Below are 20525 nucleotides of genomic sequence, written 5' to 3' on the forward strand. Positions count from 1 at the left end.
AGTAAAACTAGGTTATTTTCTTTATTTCAGGTAACTTGCCAAGGCTACGCAGGTGAATGTACACCTCTGACTTTAACCTTCACACTCTTTCTTCGGGACCAAGTGGTCTCTCTCAGGAGCATAGGTGGGCATGGGGCCTGAAGTCTGATGTCGAGAACTGATTCTGTGTGTCATGGAATTCATGAACGTAGGGGTCTGTCTATATTTTGTGATATGCACGTGGGAGAAGCCATGAGACTAAGCCCGAAGGTCAACCTTTAAGCAGTTATTCACCTTGGTGAAAATGCACCTTCCTGAAAAAAATGTGCCTCTGGGACATGTTTTTGAGCATAGCACATTTCCAGACACTAACAGGCCCTCTGACCCATTGGGCTGGAATTGTCAGGTTTGGTTATGCTCTCACAGTAATAACGGAAGAGAAAAAATGTCAGCGTGCTTATTAGATATCCACATACAACTTGTTCCTCCTGCTTAGTGAAGATAGTAGTTTAGAATCCTCAGTTTCCAGCTTGTCCATGCTTTCAGGCTGCCCGCCCAGAGTGGTGGGTTTTAGAGGCACCCGGGGAGCCTTTCCTCAGCATGCTGTAGTTGGCAAGGGTCTCCTGTTTTCCCTAGGCTCACTGCTTGCTTGGTCTGATCTCGGTGAAGGTGACCTGGGTCTATACGTGGAACAGCACGGTGTGATATTTGAAATATTGTCCAACTTCAGCTAACTGGGATATAATGTGGTGGCGGTGCGTGAGCCAAAAGGACATCAGAGTGGCCCAAATAGATGCTGGGAAATTTGTGTATGAGGTGGAGAGCCTGTTATTCTTAGTCTGTTTACTACTGTTTAAAAATATCTCTCCAAGATTTGACGGTCTGGTTTCTCAGCCCGCGCACTGTTAGAAGTAGCAGATTAAAAGGTGTGGGGATTCTCTGGAGGCAGTTACACTGACAAAAGCAAGAAATAGAAAAAGGAACAGGCAGTCACAGGAACTTCCAAAATTGGGTCAACAGGTCCTATTTCATGTGACAGGAGAGTGCTTATTGAATAGTAAGCTCGAAGTGAGTCTCGGCGAATAAATACATAGCCATGGATGTTTGTGTGGTTGAGCTTTGTGAGGAAGGTTAAATTCATTTTAGTGCCTGTGTTGCAGAGGGATAAGGGAATGCATAGTTCACTTGAAAGCTATTTCTAGGCTTAAGATATTATTTTAAAAATTTTGTTTTAAATTGGGGTTTGAAAAGACAGGCTGGGAAGTTTTGAAAAGACTTCTGCCCCTGGGAAGATGACACAGGCATACTTCTCCATATTCTTCCCAAGCACAACTTAAAACTCTGTGCTTTATGTAAAAAACAGACGGGAGAAGGGTCTCAAAGATGGAGGGAAGGCAGCACGTCAGCTACAGATATTGAGGAATGAGGCAGTGGGGAGTTTCCTGGGTTGTCTTCATTTGTTCCTATACCCCAGACTTGGAGCAGTAGAAGCCAACAACCCAGAACGATCAGTGGGCCCTGATGAAAAAGCCCCGGACAAAAGCTGGCTTTCTGTAGCCAAAGGGCCGGGAGGGGAGCAGATCAGCAAGACGGAAAACCATTAGGCAGTGGTCACTCTGCTGTAGCCAGACATCACAGACGACCTTGTGGCCCCGCCCCCATCCCCGCCAGCAGAGACCCAGTGGGGAGCCTCGACCTTCCCTGGGGAGGCTGTACTGATGTGTCCCAACGCCTCTGCCAGGGTGGTGTCAGCGAAGATTCAGGAGGGAGCCTGGACTTCAGCTGACAGTAACAAGGCCCCGCTTTGCTTCCCGACTGTGGTGGTGTCAGTGAAGGCCTGGGGGAGAGTCAGGGCTTTCACCACCTCCCAGCGGTAATGGGGCCACGCGTCCCTTCCACGGTTCACAGGAAACCTGACTCGTAGCCCAGCCTATCAGTGAAGTAATGAGGAAGTGTCCCCCCCCCCCCCCGTCTGCCAGAGCAATGTCAGAAGGTTTAAATGAGAGGTTCTCATGACACAATACCCCAAATGTCCAGGTTTCAATGACAAGGTGTTGTCACGTCAAGAACTAGGAAGATCTCAAACTGAGAGGAAAAAGAATCAGAGACGCCACTATTGAGAAGACAGAGATGTTAGAATTATCTGAGAAGGACTTTAAAGCAGCCATCATAAAAATGCCTCATCAGCACATGGAAGGGTGTTCGATACTATTACGGAAAGGTAAATCAGAACTGCAGTGAGATACCCCTTCACACCCACTAAGATGCTGTAATCTAAGAGACAGACAGGAAAGACTATTGGCAAGAATGCAAAGAAATTAGAACCCTCATGCCTTGCTGGTAGGAATGGAAAATGCAGTAAAAAAATCTTCTTTAATGTTTATTTATTTTTGAGAGACAGAGAGACAGAACACAAGTGGGGGAGGGGCAGAGAGAGAGGGAGACACAGAATCCGAAGCAGGCTCCAGGCTCTGAGCCATCAGCACAGAGCCCGACGCGGGGCTCGCACTCACGAACCGCGAGATCATGATCTGAGCCGAAGTCGGATGCTTAGCTGACTGAGCCACCCAGGTGCCCTGTAAATTTTTAATGTTTGTTTGTTTGTTGTTTTTTTTTTTTGAGAGAGAGCACAAGCAGGGGAGGAGCAGAGAGAAGGAGACACAGAATCTGAAACAGGCTCCAGGCTCCGAGCTGTCAGCACAGAGCCTGATGCAGGGCTCAAACCACGAACTGTGAGATCATGACCCGAGCCGAAGTCGGACGCCTAACCGACTGAGCCACCCAGGTGCCCCACAATGTAACCACTTTGGAAAGCAGTTTGGCAGTTCTTTGAAAAGTGAAAAAGAATTACCATATGACTCAGTAACTCCACCCATAGCTATGCACCCGAGAGAATTGAGAACATAGAGTCCACACATAAAATTGTACGTGGATGTTCAAAGCAGCTCTTATATTCATAGTAGTTAAAAATTGGAAACAGTATGAATGGATAAACAATGTCTTATGTCCGTATCATGGAGGACTATTCAGCCATAAAAAGGAATAAAGTGCTGATGCATGCTACAACATGGATGAACTTTGAAAACATTAAGCTCTAAGGGAAAGAAACCAGTCGCAGAAAGCCACATATTGCTTGACTCCATTTATATGGAATGCATAGCACAAGCAAATCTATAAAGACAGAAAGATTAACAGTGTCTGGAGAGAAGAGAGAAAGGGGAATGAGGAATGGTTGCTAATCAGCAGGAGGTTTCATTTTGGAGTGCTACAAATGTTTTGGAGTCAGGTAACAGTTGATGGCTGCAGAACTTTGAACGTAGTAGAACTACTGATTTTCTAGTTTCAAAGGGTGAATTTTATGGTATGTGAATTATATCTCAACAAACACATGCATTGTTTCAAAGAACAATTACACACAAAAGCGGGGGGAAAAGAAAAAAAACCCCAAAGAAACAGAAGATATGAAGAAGAACCAAATGGAGAGTTTAGAACTGAAAATATAACTGAAGTAAAAAACTCAGTGGATGGGCTCAACAGAAGAATGGAGGTGACAGAGGAAAAAAAAAATAAGTGATTTTGGAAGCTGGAATAATAGGAATATGGGGCACCAGGGTGGCGCAGTCGGTTAAGCGTCCGACTTCGGCTCAGGTCATGATCTCACGGTCCGTGAGTTCGAGCCCCGTGTCGGGCTCTGTGCTGACAGCTCAGAGCCTGGAGCCTGCTTTGGATTCGGTGTCTCCTGTTCTCTCTGCCCCTCCCCTGTTCATGCTCTGTCTCTCTGCCTCTCAAAAATGAATAAATGTTAAAAAAAAAAAAAGAATAGGAATTATCTAATCTAAACAACAGAGAGAAAATAGATCAATGAGCAGAACCTCAGAGACCTGTGGGACTCTTAACAAAAGACCTGACATCCAGGTTGGAGTCCCAAAAAGAAAAGAAAAAAGAGTGGGCTGAAGAAGCACTTAACGAAATCATGGCTGAAAACTTCCTAAATTTGTCACAAGACGTAAATGTACAGATTCAAGAAGCTGAGCGAACCCTAAATAAGACCAACCCAAAGGAACCCAGCGTCCAACCCCATATTGTTTACTGTAGGTGTCGTGTCCTAAGGTGCATCTCTGGAGTTTCTTCATCTTGCATTAGTGAAACTTTTTCTCTTTGCTTTTCAGTTGTTGAACTTCCTGATTTACATGTTAAGCTCAGAGATTCTTTCCTCAGCCGTGTCCAGTCTGCTAATGAGCCCATCAAAGGCACTCTTCATTTCTGTTACAGTGTTTTTTGATCTCTAGCATTTCTTATTTTTCTCCCTTCGGATTGCCATCCCTCTGCTTACATCGTCCATCTGTTCTCGCCGGCTGCCGCTTTATCCGTTAGAGCCCTTAGCATATTAATCATAGTTGTTTCGAATGCCTGGTGTGATCATTCCAGCATCCCAGCCGTGTCTGGTTCTGATGCTTGGTCTGTCTCTTCAAGTTGTGTTTCCTGCCTTTCGGTGTGCCTTGTGATTGTTTTCTGGATAGCCAGACGTGCTGTACCCGGTGAAAAGAGCTGCGGGAAATCGGCCTCTGGTGATGTGGTGGTGAGGTGTGGGGGAGGGGAAGCGTTCCGTCATCCTGGCATCAGGCCTCAGTCCTTTAGTGAGCCTGTGCCTCTCCACTGTGAGCCTCACAAGTATTTGTTACTGTATTTTTACCCTCTTAGGTGGGACAGGTTGGCTAGAGAAGGCTGGACTTGGGTACTTCCCTTTCCCCAGGTTAATTCAACTCCCTTAATGCCCCAGTCCCTTGGGCTCTGGTTAGCTTAGTTTCCCGAGGACAAGCCTTGCCAAGAACAGAGTGCTCAGGCTTAATTCAGAATCCTTCTTTTTCGCCTCCCCCACCGGACACCTGAGGGGATTTTTTTTTTCCTCCGATATTTTCTGTGGGAACCTGATCGATTGAGGTCCTAGAGGTAAAATCTCACAGTATTGTGGGGCACCCCCCCAAGCTGGAGCCTCCTGTCGTCTTTAACTCTGGGAGTCGCACACCGAGCCTCCAGCGGCCATCAACTACAGTTCAGGGTTTCCTACCCAAGCACTGGCCCCTGAGGTGGTTTCTGCTCTTGAGACCCTGCTCAGGGAGGGGGTGTTTGCCTGGCTGCCTCTCCAGTCTCGGGGCTGACGTTTTCCCTGGGTCCAAGAAGAGCTGTGGCTGTTTCAGTCTGTTCAGCTTTCACTTGTTGTTAGGACAGAGTGGGGACTTCCAAGCTCCTTACAGGTGGAACCAGAAATTGAGGTCCCTAACCTAAACTGGATACCCATTGATTAGGAACTCCCCTTTTCTCCTCACCCCCTACCCCTGGCTACCACAGTTCTCCTTTCTGCTTCTATGCGTTTGTCTATTTTTGCCAGCTGAAATCCATGGAATCATGCAGTATTCGTCTTTCTGTGACCCTCTTATCTCACTTAGTAATACGTCCTCAAGGGTCGTCTGTGTTGTCGCATAAAGCAGGATTCCTTTCTTTTAAGCCTGAATAACATCCCAGTGTATGTATAGATCATATTTTCTGTATCCACTCGTCCATTGATGGATTTTTAGGTTGCTTCTACATCTTGGCTATTGTGATTAGTGCTGTAATTAACACAGGAATGCAGATATCTCTGTGAATCCTGGAGATTCACAGAGAACTGGAAAGTTCTCCTGGATAAATACCAAGATAGTGGGCTTGTTGGATCACATGGGAGTTCTATTTTTAATCTTTTGAGGAGACTCCATACTGTTTTCCATAGAGGTCGCACTATTGAACAATCTTACCAGTAGTGTACCAGGGTTCTAGTTTTGCCACATCCTTGACAATACTTCTCTTTTTTTTTGTTTTTGATCATATCCATCTTAACAGGTGTGAGGCGACATCTCACTGTGGTTTTGATTTGCATTTCCCTGATGATTAGTGATGTTTGAGCAGCTTTTCATGTATCCGTTGGCCTTTTGTTTGGCTTCTTTGGGGAAATGTCCTCAAACCTGCCAGTCTTGTCTTGGTCACCGTTGAGGCCACCATACCTAAGCAGTTTTTGGCATCTAGGAGGTACTCAAATAGTTTTATAAATGAATTATGAAGAACAGTGACTGCAAGTATGTCTACAGAGTTACAATTGATGTTGAAGATGAACAATTCTGTTGCCACCTTCTGTGCATTGCTTTAGGGGACCTCAAGTGACTGGGGTTTGTATCCTCGTCTGTCTGAGCTTTAGTAATGTACAGGAAGTGGGGCGCCTGGGTGGCTCAGTCGGTTAAGCGTCCGACTTCAGACGCTTTGGTCATGATCTCGCGGTCCGTGAGTTCAAGCCCCGCGCCAGGCTCTGTGCTGACACCTCAGAGCCTGGAGCCTGCTTCAGATTCTGTGTCTTCTTCTCTCGCTGACCCTCCCCCGTTCATGCTCTGTCTCTCTCTGTCTCAAAAATAAATAAACGTTAAAAAATCATTAAGGAACGTACAGGAAGGTTTTCTGTGTTTTTAACACCTGTTTTGGGGTTGGGAGAACCCAAATGCCCAAAGTCCCATACCTCATAGTAATGGCTGGCCTTTCGTGATTGTACACTTCTGAACAGAATCACTGTACCCCTGAGCTCAAATCCACTTTGTGTTGGCAGGGTCTCATGCTCTGCATGTATATCCGAGAGTCCCATATGTTCTCTCAGTTTCGATGTGGCTCCCATTTTAGAAACATGTGGTCTGTGTGTGATTGCTCCCTTTAGCTGATGAGCGGCACGGTAATTGCAGTCGCCCTGTGGCATATGTGTGTCACTTTCCATTTTAGTAACAAAGTAGGAAGAGTCTCTTGTTATAAGCACATCATCGTAATGAAGTTCAGGTGGGTGATTGTGATTTATCACCTGTACTCTTGTAGCCCTTCCTGTCAGTGTTCCACTTCCTTCTAGTTTACAAAGTTCGTTTAGTGAACCTCATCCTATTTAGAGCCTCCAGAGGGAGGTGAGCAGAAGTGGCAGCAGGTGCCCATTGAGTGCACGGGGAAACTACGATGTGGCTGTGAAATCATCTGCTCAGGTTCTGTCATTCGTGATCAGTCATCAGAGTGTCCATGTTCGGACTTTAAAGTGAGTTTTTGCTCACTTTAGGTGTGCACTGAGTCCCATCGCTGGTATGAAATGGCTTATAACATTGGTTATGAGAAAGGACACTTCGAAGCCTCTTTGCATCAAATGTCCACAGTTCAGAACTGCGTGCCTCTGTAATTCTGGAGTTTTCTAGAAAAATAGAATCCATAGGATGTGTGTGTAAATGTATATATATGTATACATGTGTATGTGTCTGGGTATATATATGGCGGGGAGGGAGCGCAGAGGGAAGGAGAAAGGGAGAGAAATTTATTTAAGGAATTAATTTACGGAACTACGGAAGTGAACAAGTCTGAAATCCACAGGCAGGCCAGCGGGCTGGAGATGCAAGGAAGAGATAATGTTGGAGCTTGAATCTGATGGCAGACTGGGCAGAATTCTGTCTTAGGAAACCTCAGTTTTTTCCCTTAAGACCGTCATCCGATTGGGTGGGGCCCACGCATTATAGAGGATAATCTGTTTACTCAACTATCTACTGATTTCAGTATTAATCTCATCTAAAAATGTCTTTGTAGCAACGTGTAGACTAGTATTTGACCATATGTGGGTACCATGACCCAGCCTAGGTGACACATAAAATTAACCATTACATTGGCTTACCAGACAGTGCTCAAAGATGGTATCTTGACAAAGAGAATTCTAGGATGTTTGGTAAAAACAAAATGTTTCTACTTGTCCTGGAGTTGTTAACCAAACAGTAATGGTGAAATAAAGTAACAGCTAAAAGCAAGAGCCTTTAATCCTATAGTTGTATTTATGACACCCTACAAATGGTACTTAGTCAATTAAAGAGATGACCTCACCCTTTTTGTATCAGCACCAAAAGAGCAAAAAGTTACCAATTCCTCGAAAATTCTGTAGTTGCTTAGAAGAGTGGATTCTAATGGTCAAAACCGCTTATTTTAGAAGCTTGCTTGGAGGAGATGTTCAGTTTCCTTGCACATCTTTGATTTGAAAATTACTAGATTAAAAAAAAAAAAACTTTAGTTTGCCCTTGGTGTTGTAATTAATTCTTGACTCAAGAATTGATTACCCTCTTTTGAACATTTCTCAAGTTCAGAAGTTGGTCAGTGCTTGGCATCACAAACGTGGACACATATACCCTAGGGAAATAATATCCATTCTGAAATATTTAGGAAGTTTACAAATTGCACAGCGTTTCTTGATGTGGGGGGATGACCTTCCTCAGAGGAAACCTATAGAAGCTGAATTTTTTGAGAACAGTAGCAAAATTCCCTTTGATGAGGTGTGGTAACTGTGCGTAAGTCCTGAACACTTACTACCGTGGCTGGCAGGGCAATAGCATTGCATGTGCTAGAAAACATTAACTGCATCACGAAATTCCATATGAGAGATACCAGGCACTGTGTTTACCTTGCGTGGCCTACATAGTTCAAGTAAACTGCTACTGCATTAATCCTATCACGGGCAGGAATCAATGGTGTCCTTGGTCATTAAGTTGATTGTTATACAGATGAATTTTACTTCTTTTGCTTTGGACGGAGCCTGATTGCCCTATTAATATCATATCTTCAGCAGGTGCCGTTTATAACGGGGCAGGGGAGGCATTTGCTGAAACTGTCTATTCGTTGCCAGGAACTTTCCAAGAAGGTTAAAGTAACAAAGTGTAATTATGGTTTATCGAATAAACCATATTCTACCCCACTTTTACCCTCCTAGGACTCTTACGAAACTCTTGATTTTACCCAGTAGAAGAAAGGGTGGAGGGATTAAAGCACCACTGTTCGTGTCATCCATGTTACCATCACCCTCGTTGTCGTGAAAAAGTCTCTTTTGTGTTTTGGGTGACGCTCTAGCTTGTCCTCACCAGAAGCACTGCCATGGCTGGTTGGCTCCATTGGAAATTGGTGAAAATGGAGGTGGGATCTTGAAATAGAGCCCCGAAGCCATTTCATTTCCCTTTGCCCAAGCTACCCACATTTACCCCTGACACCTGAGGACCTGGTCTGTGCGAGACTTTCATCATCACTGGAAAAAGTAGCTCAGCACACGTTCCAGGACTCAGGAGTCTGTGTATACGGAGAGAGCAATTTGTTTCAAAGGAAGCACAGTTGATCCTTGAACAACATGGGTTGGAACTGCTCAGGTCTGCTTAGATGAGGAATTTTTCCGAGAAATGCAGCACAGTACTGTGAGCGCATTTTCTCTTCTTAAGATTTCCTTAGTAATATTTTCTTTTCTCCAGCTTACTTTATTGTAGGAATACAGTTTATAATACATGTAACATACAAAATATATGTTAATCGACTTTTTATTGGTAAGGCTTCCAGTCAACAGTAGGCAATTAGTAGTAGTTGAGTTTTTGGGAAATCAGAAATCATGCTTGGATTTTTGACTGTGCGGGTGGCAGGGTGGTCAGTACCCCTTACCCTGTGTTGTTCAAAGGTCAACTGTATATGGTCATGATTCCTGTATGTTATAAACATCATATAAAAACATGTATGAACATGATAATGTTGAAGACCTGGGAAGAACTAAACTTTACTGTGTTATTTATTTTAATAACATTTATTGCGTTATTTTTTTTTTTGGTTATCTAAATAATGGCTTATTGTGTACACAACCGGAATATTCAGTAAATAAAAATTAACCGTGATGCCTCCTTGCAAGACTATCCCTGCTAACGTTAAGGTGTGAGACCTTCAAGTCTCTTCAGGTATCTTCTTCTCGCATAGTTATATATAAAGTAATGATTCTTAATATTTTAAGCTACCATTTTGTATCTTGAATATCTTTCTCTATAAAAAATGGTATTCAAAAATCAGTTATTAATGTTTATATAGTTTTCATTATCTGGATGAACCAAAGCATATTTTATACCATGAAACTGGGGCAAAGCATGAATGGAAAATTCGTACTATGTACTTAAGTATTTAAAAAATTCAGGTAACAACCTGTTAAATAAAATATATTTTATTCCCTTACTTTGAGAAATATGTTGTTGCAATGGCAACATAAAAATATGTAATGGTATGATTTTTTTATATGAATGAATGTCAAAAAAATAGCAAATTTGACTGAATTTATTATTTTGTACTGTTACTATTTCATGCAGAATAATGGGCCAGTGATATAATTAAATCTTGATTCAGTAAAGACCATAAAGTTCCTGGGATTTCATCTTACCAGTTCAAAATTCAGACTTTAAATATTCATTAAATAGGGCGCCTGGGTGGCTCCATCGGTGAAGCGTCCGACTTCGGCTCAGGTCATGATCTCGCGGTCTGTGAGTTCGAGCCCCGCGTCGGGCTCTGTGCTGACAGAGCAGAGCCTGCTTGGGACTCTCTCTCCCTCTCTGTCTGCCTTTCCCCACTTGTGCTATCTCTCTCTCAAAATAAATAAATAAACTTAAAAAAAGATCACAAGTGGCAAAGAGCAAAAAGAGACCGGTAGGACTATATCAAACTAGAAACTTCTACACAGTAAAAGAAACAAAATGAAAAAGCAACCTACAGAATGGGAGATAGTATTTGCAAACCACGTATCTGAGAAGGGGTTAATATCCAAAATACATAAGGGACTCCTGTTACTCAATAGCAGAATAATAGCAATGGCAGTCGTGGTATAGTAATTCAGTTAAAAATGGGCAATCTGGGGGCGCCTGGGTGGCGCAGTCGGTTAAGCGTCCGACTTCAGCCAGGTCACGATCTCGCGGTCCGTGAGTTCGAGCCCCGCGTCGGGCTCTGGGCTGATGGCTCAGAGCCTGGAGCCTGTTTCCGATTCTGTGTCTCCCTCTCTCTCTGCCCCTCCCCTGTTCATGCTCTGTCTCTCTCTGTCCCAAAAATAAATAAACGTTGGGAAAAAAAAAATTAAAAAAAAAAATGGGCAATCTGGGGGCACCTAGGTGGCTCATTCAGTTGCGTCTGACTCTTGATTTCGGCTCAGGTCATGATCTCCCAGTTTGTGGGATTGGGCCCCGTATCGGGCTCTGCGCTGACAGCCTGGAGCCTGCTTGGGATTCTCTGCCTCCCTCTCTCTCTGCCCCTCCCCTGCTGACACGTGCATGCACACAAGCACGCTTTCTCTCCGTCAAAATAAATAAACTAAACTTAAAAAAAAAAATCCAAACTTACAGAAACAGAGTTCAGTGGTGGTTGCCAGGGGCTGGGGTTGGGCTGGGGAAAATGGGGAGATGTTGGTCAAAGGGTACAAACTTTCATTTCTAGGATGAGCAAGTTTTGGGGATCTAATGTCCAGCAGGGTGATTAGAGTTAACAACACCGTATTGTATACTTGAAAGTTGCTGAGAGAGTAGATCTTTTTTTTTTTTTTACGTTTATTTATTTTTGAGACAGAGAGAGACAGAGCATGAACGAGGGAGGGGCAGAGAGAGAGGGAGACACAGAATTGGAAGCAGGCTCCGGGCTCTGAGCCATCAGCCCAGAGCCCCACGTGGGGCTCGAACTCACAGACCGCGAGATCATGACCTGAGCTGAAGTCGGACGCTCAACCGACTGAGCCACCCAGGTGCCCTGAGAGTAGATCTTAAATGTTCTTCACACACACACACACACACACACACACACACACACACACACACACAGAGTTCCACAGCACACAGATACATCAAATCATCATGTTGTACACCTTAAACCTACACAATGTTATATTCCAATTATATTTCAGTAAATTGGGGTGGGAGAAAAAAAGCACTGGAGAGCGCCAAACAGAGCGAAAAAAGGCAAAATACAGATTACGGTTCACGATACCAGATTTCTAAATAAAATTATTCTTCAGCAAAGCAGCAGAATAGTCATGACAGGGACTATGTGGCCGGCAAAGCCTACGGTATTGACTCTCAGTAAACATATTTACTGTATATACTAGAAAACATTACGATAATATACATACTTTGCAGGAGAAAATTGCCTGCCTCTGCTTCAGAACAATGAAGTAGAACGTGAAGAGAAGCAAGACAATGGAGGCTCGACCCTGCTGGGAAATCTGTTATTCATGGCATGATTATATTTGTGTTATCTGAGAGAAGGGATTTGAAAACTCCATCTTTTCTCTATCTATCCCAGCGTCCCTGCCCGGGGAACGTCCCTGCCCTGTGACGCAGCACCCACCCCGCCCCCCCCATGCTGGCAGCGTGTCCCCCACACCTGCACTGTATCCTGAGGCTTTAATTTGAGGCGAGAGCTGTGTGACAACCCGTTTCTCTGGGGCCCCACTGGCGTTACTGACCACAGGCGATGCTTACGGGTCCCAGTGTGCCCGTGCTGAGGGCAGGGCCCAGAGTGAGCGTGCCCATGTGGCTCTGTGATTTGCAAGGGTAGCTCATGCAAACGGGTGTAAGAGCAGTACCCCGCATTTACTTTGTTAAATCGCTGGTGTTTTAATCCGGACTTTGCTCGCAGATCCCTATCTTACGTTCCTTACCACTCGCCCCGCCCCCACTATCAGAGAGTAGAGATTAGCTTTGGATTTGGAATTTAAAAAATGCTTTGGGAGAGCTCGATTTCAGTCATTTGAACATTTTAAAGAAATTTGGATTTAGAGTGTTTTGTTGTTGTTGTTTTAAATCATAAAAATATTATAGTGACTCAGTACGGGTGAATTGAGGTCAGGCACAGGGTCCAGGGCCCCTGAAAACACCAAAATGAGCTGTTTCTTGAGGAAAACACGCCTCTGATTTTGGCATGGCCCTCCATGCGTAGTCTTTGATGAGCCAGGGACTTAGAAACATGGGCATTGGAGGGCGCTTGTTGGGATGGGCACTGGGCGTCCTATGTAAGATATAGATGAATCACTGGGTTCTACTCCTGAAGCCGTGACAACACTGCATGTTAACTAACGTGAATTTAAATAACACAAAAAGGGAATGTGCAAAGGAATCCTTAGGGTTTTGTTCTAAAAAATAAACGGAGTGCACCATTCTCTCAAGCTGAAACAGAAATTTTAATGAATTCCAATTAACAGTTGAGAGAAATGTTAAACCCGTTAGGATATTCTCACCATAGGAGCTATAGAAAAATGGAATGAGCCACAAGGTACAAATATAGTAATAACAATCTCAAATGTATATTTGCATTATATAATGGGGTACAGACATTACACTTACTGCTACTACCATTAATCACAACACCGCCTTATGCTTTTTTAAATGCTTTTTAAATTTATTTTTGAGAGAGACAGAGTACAAGCAGGGGAGGGGCAGAGAGAGAGGGAGACACAGAATCCGAAGCAGGCTCCAGGCTCTGAGCCATCAGCACAGAGGCCGATGTGGGGCTCAAACTCATGAGCCATGAGATCATGACCTGAGCCAAGGTCGGATGCTTAGCCAACTGAGCCACCCCGGGCGCCCCACCACCTTATGTTTTGATGCTGCTTTCTATTTTACACAGAACTTCCCACATACTTGGGCTCACTTAGTTCTCATTAAGCATTCAAGAAAGTGTAGACAAAGAAACTGAGGTCCCAAACAGTGAAGGGACTGCCCAAGATTGGAGAGCCTCCATGTGACCGAAATGGGACATGTATTTAGGTATCATCTTCTTGCTTTGATACTAAAGCTTCCTTTGTAAATAAAGTAATGGATGAAATTTGTGTGCTTTACGCTTAGACAATTCATGGTAACACCAATACCAAGCGTTAGTAGCCAAGGTGAAGTCCAGAATATGAATTGTGGCTTTAGTATTCATGAGAACTTCTGAATTTCACAAGATATAGACAGGATTGAATCTGGGCAGTGTCAGAACTCTACATAGAGACGGCCTGTGGTGGAGAAAGGAATATTTGCTTAGATCCAACTGATTTTGAATACTTTTCAGCATCTTAGATCTGCACAAACAAAGCTGTCTGTGGATGGTGTTGTCTACAGATGGGGATGTGGAGGGGGATGCCAGCCCTTGGGATCAGGGCAATCACAGGTATGATCCAGAATGGCTTCTCCGATGAAGTGACCCTCCCATTCTTCCAGGACCCTGCACCACAGAAAACAGTCAGCATTATTAATCTGCAGAGGAATTGGTCCCCACAAAGTCCTTCTACATTATTTTAGCAGGTGGCCTTGCGAGGAGTCAGCTAAAATCATGCGTATTCAGCACCAGGCAGCATTTCAACCACCAAAGCTTCAGAATAAGCAGCAGGCATTTGAGAGTGGAACACTTCAATGTTCAGAAATCCCAAATGGTCTTAGGTTTTTAAAGGGTCTAATTGTAAATATTTCTAGAGAAAAATTTTTTTAATGTTTACTTATTTTTGAGGGAGAGACAGAGTGCAAGGGGGGTGTGGGGCAGAGAGAGAGAGAGAGAGAGAGAGAGAGAGAGAGAGAGACAGAATCGGAAGCAGGCTCTAGGCTCTGTGCTGACAGCTCAGAACCCGACCTGGGGCTCGAACTCACGGACTGTGAGATCACGACCTGAGCCGAAGCTGGACGCTTAATGGACTGAGCCACCCAAGAGCCCCATAATTGTAAATAATTCTAAAAGCACAAGTACTTTGGTTAGTATTACTTTCTAGTTCATGGTGCACGAAGACCTGATTATCCTCAAGTCAGACCTTTTGTTGATGCCCCAAATTTTGAGAGCTTCAGTGTGTCAGGGAATGACTTTCTCATCCTTTGAGGTTTGTTTCCTGTCTTATGGGAGAAATATGTGCCCTAAAAAGGTAATTCTTTAAAAATTATTTTTAAATGTATTTTACAAAAATTTTTAAACACCTAAAAAGACAGAAAATCATTTCTCTTGTATGCACACCCACATTTAAGAGCTGCTGTAACTTTTTTTTTTATGATTTTTGCATCTGCTGAAGGCTTTAAAAGAAATGTTTCAGATATAGCTCTAGCCTCAAATTCTTATCTTTATCCCTTCCCTACACCCCTCTCCACACAAAAACTGCTATTCAGAAGTAGATATGAATCCTTTCCATGCATGGTTTTATCCTCTGACTAATATGTATGTATCCAAAGAAATATCAGTTCTATTTTTTGTGTTTAAAGTCAGCCTGAACTCTGTACATGTAATTTGCTTTTTGGTTTTTTTCAGAAGAAAACCTAATACTGGTTTTAAGTTTTATTAAAATATATACCTGGATTTTACCGCATTCCTTTCCACTGCTCTGTGATACGAACATGATAGGAATATGGAATCTAATTTTGTCCATCTACTTGGATGAACACCGAGAGTAACTCTTCACTTTTAGCCAAAGTAATGCAACACGATTTCCAACGCACACAACTTTTATGGGCACATACAGTAGGTACCCTCTAGGCTGGTCTGTTTTCAAACTGTCACATATTTTTTTTTTTATTTTTAAAAAAAAATTTTTTTTTAACGTTTATTTATTTTTGAGACAGAGAGAGACAGAGCATGAACGGGGGAGGGGCAGAGAGAGAGGGAGACACAGAATCGGAAACAGGCTCCAGGCTCTGAGCCATCAGCCCAGAGCCCGACGCGGGGCTCGAACTCACGGACCGCGAGATCGTGACCTGGCTGAAGTCGGACGCTTAACCGACTGCGCCACCCAGGCGCCCCATCAAACTGTCACATATTAAGAGGTTATGAGATCAATGTAATGGATTGTAACCAACATTAAGTAGTGAGAACAATCAAGGTGAGTTATGAATGATATATTATGTAAAGTAAAATTTCGCCACACATTATAAGGGCACATTTTTTTGTTCAGCTTTTCGTTTGGCGTGCACGTATGCAGGTGCGCTGGGTGGTGATGTCAGCTGTTTTTCTCACCGAGGATAATCGTAAGAAAAAGTGAGGCCCTGGGTGGCTCCGTCGGTTAAGCATCTGTCTCTTGATTTTGGCTCAAGTCATGGTCTCACGGTTCGTGCGATCGAGCCCTGGAGTCCGGCTCTGTGCTGACAGCACGTAGCCTGCTCGGGATTCTCTCTCTCCCTCCCTCTCTGCCCCTACCCCGCTTGTGTGTGTGCACACACTCTCTATCTCTCCCTCCGTCTCTCTCTCAAAATAAAGAAATAAACAAAACAGTAAGAAAAGGTTGAAACTCACCCCTCTAGGGCATGCGTGACAAGTCCCACTGCTGGGTCACAGAGTACGTACATTTTCAACTTTACTGATGATCGCCGCATTCCTCTTGAAAGTGACTTTCTCTTCAGTGTTCTTTCCCGTTCGACCACATTCTAGCCACGGGTTGTTGTGACAGGGGTTTCTCATTGTAATTTTAGCTTGCTTTTCCTGATCACTGGCGCGACTGAGAACAAGTTGTTTCTAAGTGTTAGAGCTGAACAGGGAACCGGTTTGTATATTTTATTTTAGCACAGTATTAGAGAGCCATGAGAAAAAGAACCAAGGCGAGTGAAGAGCGGAGGTTGGGGTTCCTGCTAGTTTGATAGGGAAGAAGGCAGGCGGGAAATACCTAGTATTTTATCTGATGTTGAGGACCTCAGTCTTGGAACAGAAAGGGACTCGGATGCTGGTGTTCTCCGTTGTCTGGCATGTTATGGGAACGGTGTTATAAGCACTGGTTACCCTTGGTGAAAACAGATGCCCTCAGTAGCCTGCCGTTTTGTATAACTGAGTGAAGCGTGTGGGGCGTATTTGCACATGTAACACGTAGGATGCTTTTTCACTGATGGAAAGTGAAGTGATCCGGTGTTCCTGAGTCACGTGGCCCTCTCGGTCTGTCTTTAGTTTCCACGTGTGACACCTGTGTGACTGCAGGGAACGCATGAGGGGGGCGAGTGGTGGCCGACACTAGGTTTCCGGGCTGAGCGGTGGTGGGCAGTGGAGGGTTCTGGAGAGGGCGGGACAGCTGTGCCCCCGTTGTAGGGGACTTTTGTGTGGGAACGTGAACCCAGGCTTGCTAGAGCCTCTCATGTGTTTTCCTAGAGAAAGTGGAAATATTTTTAACAGTTATTCTTGTGAAGTCTCCTGATTATGTTTTTAAGATGCTGACCCACGTTTAAAAAAAAAAAAAAACAAACAACACAGATTAGGCCCAGCAGACCGCATCTGAATTCAGTCTGTGGGCTACCAAGGTGCAGTTTCTGTGCTAAGCGAACAGAGTTGCGAAATGAGCGAAATTTTACACATCGTGGCTTATGGCCCAGTTTGTCATTGTCCTTGTTCCTAGGTAGATAGATGGGTGTCGAAGGATCTGTGAAACACTGAGTACCGTTTGTCTTTGTTCTGTAGCAGCTAACGCGGTCTTGTTAGGTAGTAGGTTCGTAATAAATGCTTGTTGAATAGATGAATAAATGAATAATGAAAACATACAGCTCCTGTGTTCTTTTAGAACTGACACTCTTAAAGTTAAAAGAAGATGTAGTTACTGTTTGTCGGGTTTGCGTTATTTTCTGAGGTCTAACGGCATAAAGAAATTTCTGCCGCACAAGACTCTCCACACGTCGCACCCTGACAGTTTTACTGTTCACCAAAATGCCACAGAGCTAATTCATGATTTATAAAGAGCGCTCAGCACATTAATAGATTAGATAGTCGGTAGAATGAATAATAAATGACAAAGCTACGTATACAAAGAAAATATGCAAAGCTCTTGGAAAATCGTAGACCGGGGGCTGGCCCATCTGGAGCCTTTGCTTCCCTGGGGGAAACGAGGGGACTAAGTGATAACCCTTCAGTCATAAAAGAAGAAAATGAAGTTCCATATGGGGCATTTGATCAAGCCCAGGAAATTGCAGTGCTGAGGAGATTCTAGAACAATTAACACTCTTCCGCACTTAACTCAGTAGGCAGCCCCACGGGTTTGGTGGCAGCGGGATGTCACTGGAACCCTTCCTGTTGAGTTGGGAATGTCAGCCACGGCCTTTCCAACCCTGGCAGTGAGCGCCACCCAATTATGACACGAAAGTGTCCTGATTCTAAAATGGCTTCAGAGCCGGTTTTCGTGCTTTCTTCTCCATTCCCCAGGCCTCCCACCCCACCCTCCTCCCCCACCAAGACCTGACCCTCCTCCTGGGCAGCCTCCAGCCACTTCTGTTACCTTGATTCCTTGCTGGCCTGAGCCACAGACGCGTCCCCATGGTGTGGCAGAGGAACCCTTGCCGTCACAGTCCAGACGTCCTGGCGGTCTCCTTCTGGCTCCTTCCCCGACACTCCTCCACCGTGGCTTCTTTGGGCCGTCCCTCAGCAGGAATTTCTTGTCCCATGTCCAGCACCACGGGCATCCCCTCCAGGCTTGCCTTTAGGCTGGGAAAATTCTTCAGAGGACCATGGTCACAGCTTGGCCAACCAACCCGAAGGCCTTTTTCCAATCGTTCTTCTCCTTCTTGACATCATAACCACATCTATCGAGCGCTCTCTGTGGGCCAGGGACTGTTCCACAGAGTTGATACGTATCACCTCATTTAATCTTTATCACAGCCCTATGGGGAAAATGTCACTATCCCCAGTTGTTGCAGTGAGAAAACTGAGGCCCGGTGATCACCTTTGCCATTTTGAAACTCAGCTCCTTTTTTGTTTCCATACCGGTTCATTGCAATGAACACTTCAGCACCGGTGGCCGTTCGGTTATAAGGTGCAGGGTTCCTTCCTGCACCTGACAGTGGAAAGGCAGGTGGGCGGGGAGAGATTTCACCGTGACGTCACACAGCAGAAGACTGAGGAAGGTACAGGCAGCTGTGGAAGCTCATCGCCCATTCTGAGCTTTAGAGACGTCTTCCTGGCAGGGGTGGGGGGTGGTACGGCTGTCTTAGAGGCTCAGGACATAAGATGGGAGCGTGCTCCGGGATGAGGGCACAGCGCAGGCAAAGGCAGAGAGGTACAGAGCATCCTTAGGCTGTATGTGTCAATACGGTTTGGTATTACTAAGTTGATAGGGCTACGATGGATGGGACATGGAAGAGGCCTTGTAGAATGTGTTGTTCGCTGGGCCTCGTGGAGGACGTAGTGGTGGCTGTGGAAGAATCTTAAGCTGGGGACAGAAATGGACAGCACTGTAGTTTGGTAGATTGTAGTTCATTTTGGAGGATGAATGGTGGCCGGGGAAGGTAAGAATCGAGGGGCATCAGTTACATGGCTGTTGTGATTTTGGGGACAGGGGACTGGTGAGGCACGGGATAAAGTCAGTGGAAGTGTACATGGTAGGATGATACCGGAAAGAGTGGGTATGAGAAACATTTAGAAGTTAAAATCTGCAGGGCGTGTTAAGGGCAACAGATTGGAAATGAATGCCTGTTGAATCGAATCTGAATGACTCTTGGTGAAGGAGTGATTAGATTACGTTACGTATCTACATGGCTTACATCTGGCTGTTACAAAGAAAACAGCAGCTTCGCGTGGATTAGCAGGGACCAGTTTCCAAGATATTGGAAGAGGGTATGAGAAGAAAGGTGCAGAAACTATTTGCATACAGTGCTATCCTGATCATGTAAAAAGAGTAAGCACAGACTAACTCTGGAAGGAAGTACCTGCCTCTTTGAGGACAAGTGTGTGGTTGGGGGAAGGGAAGGAGGGGGCGACTTGGACTTCATCAATGCCCAATGGATGCTTCCATGTTTTGAATTTTGTGCCGCGGGTTTACATTTCTTATTCTTACCAAATCTCTGCTTATGAAGAGTCAGAGGCATGAGGGAGAGGAAGAACTTGAATGTGATATATATATATATATATATATATATATATATATATATATATATATACACACATATATATACACACACACACACACACACACACACACACACACACACCCCACATCTTCTTTATCCATTCATCAATCGATGGGCATTTGGGCTCTTTCCATAATTTGTTGTTGATAGTGCTGTTATAAACACTGGGGTGCATGTGCACCAACATCTGCCCCTCCCCTCTCCCACCCTGCCCTCTCCGTTAACTCCAGAATTAAACTCCCTGCTTGCCACCTTCCCTCTCCGCCCCCTTCTTCCAGAGGACCTGTGCTGCCATGTAGGCTCTTGTGAAACCCGTGAAAGTTCTTATGTGGTCTGTGAGTTCACGAGTGGGGAGAAGTAGCAGCGGTGAGAAACGGTGCTTCCTTGGAAGTCCTTCCCCTGAAGCTGGGGGCATCCTAAGGCCCTGGCGGCCTGCTATTGTGGGGGTCCTGGGTTCCAAATGTCATACTGTGGATGGCTGAGATGTTTTTAGAATTTTTTTATTGCTTCCACTTCCTGGAATTCTATAAATTACATCATCCTTTGGGTTAATAGTCAACTTTTAAAAAATGCCGTTGTCTTGAATTGGATGGATTCTGAATCGATTAGGCATGCTTACACCGGTATGGATTACTTCCAGGGGAGTGAGGTTGGAGGAAAGAGGGGGATCAGAGGTTGCCCAGGTCCAAGGTGCTATGGAACAGGTTCCTGAGGGTTGGGATCAAGAAATGGCACACACACATCCGTTTGGCACGTGGACCCGTTTGGGGAAGGTGGTCTGTGGTGGGTGGTCGGTGACAGCACCAGGAATGGAAAGCTGGGAGGTGTACTTAAAAGTGAGCCACAGAGGGAGGTGTCTGGGCG

The sequence above is a fragment of the Leopardus geoffroyi genome, chromosome A1, assembly GCF_018350155.1.
Source record: "Leopardus geoffroyi isolate Oge1 chromosome A1, O.geoffroyi_Oge1_pat1.0, whole genome shotgun sequence".
NCBI lineage: Eukaryota > Metazoa > Chordata > Mammalia > Carnivora > Felidae > Leopardus > Leopardus geoffroyi.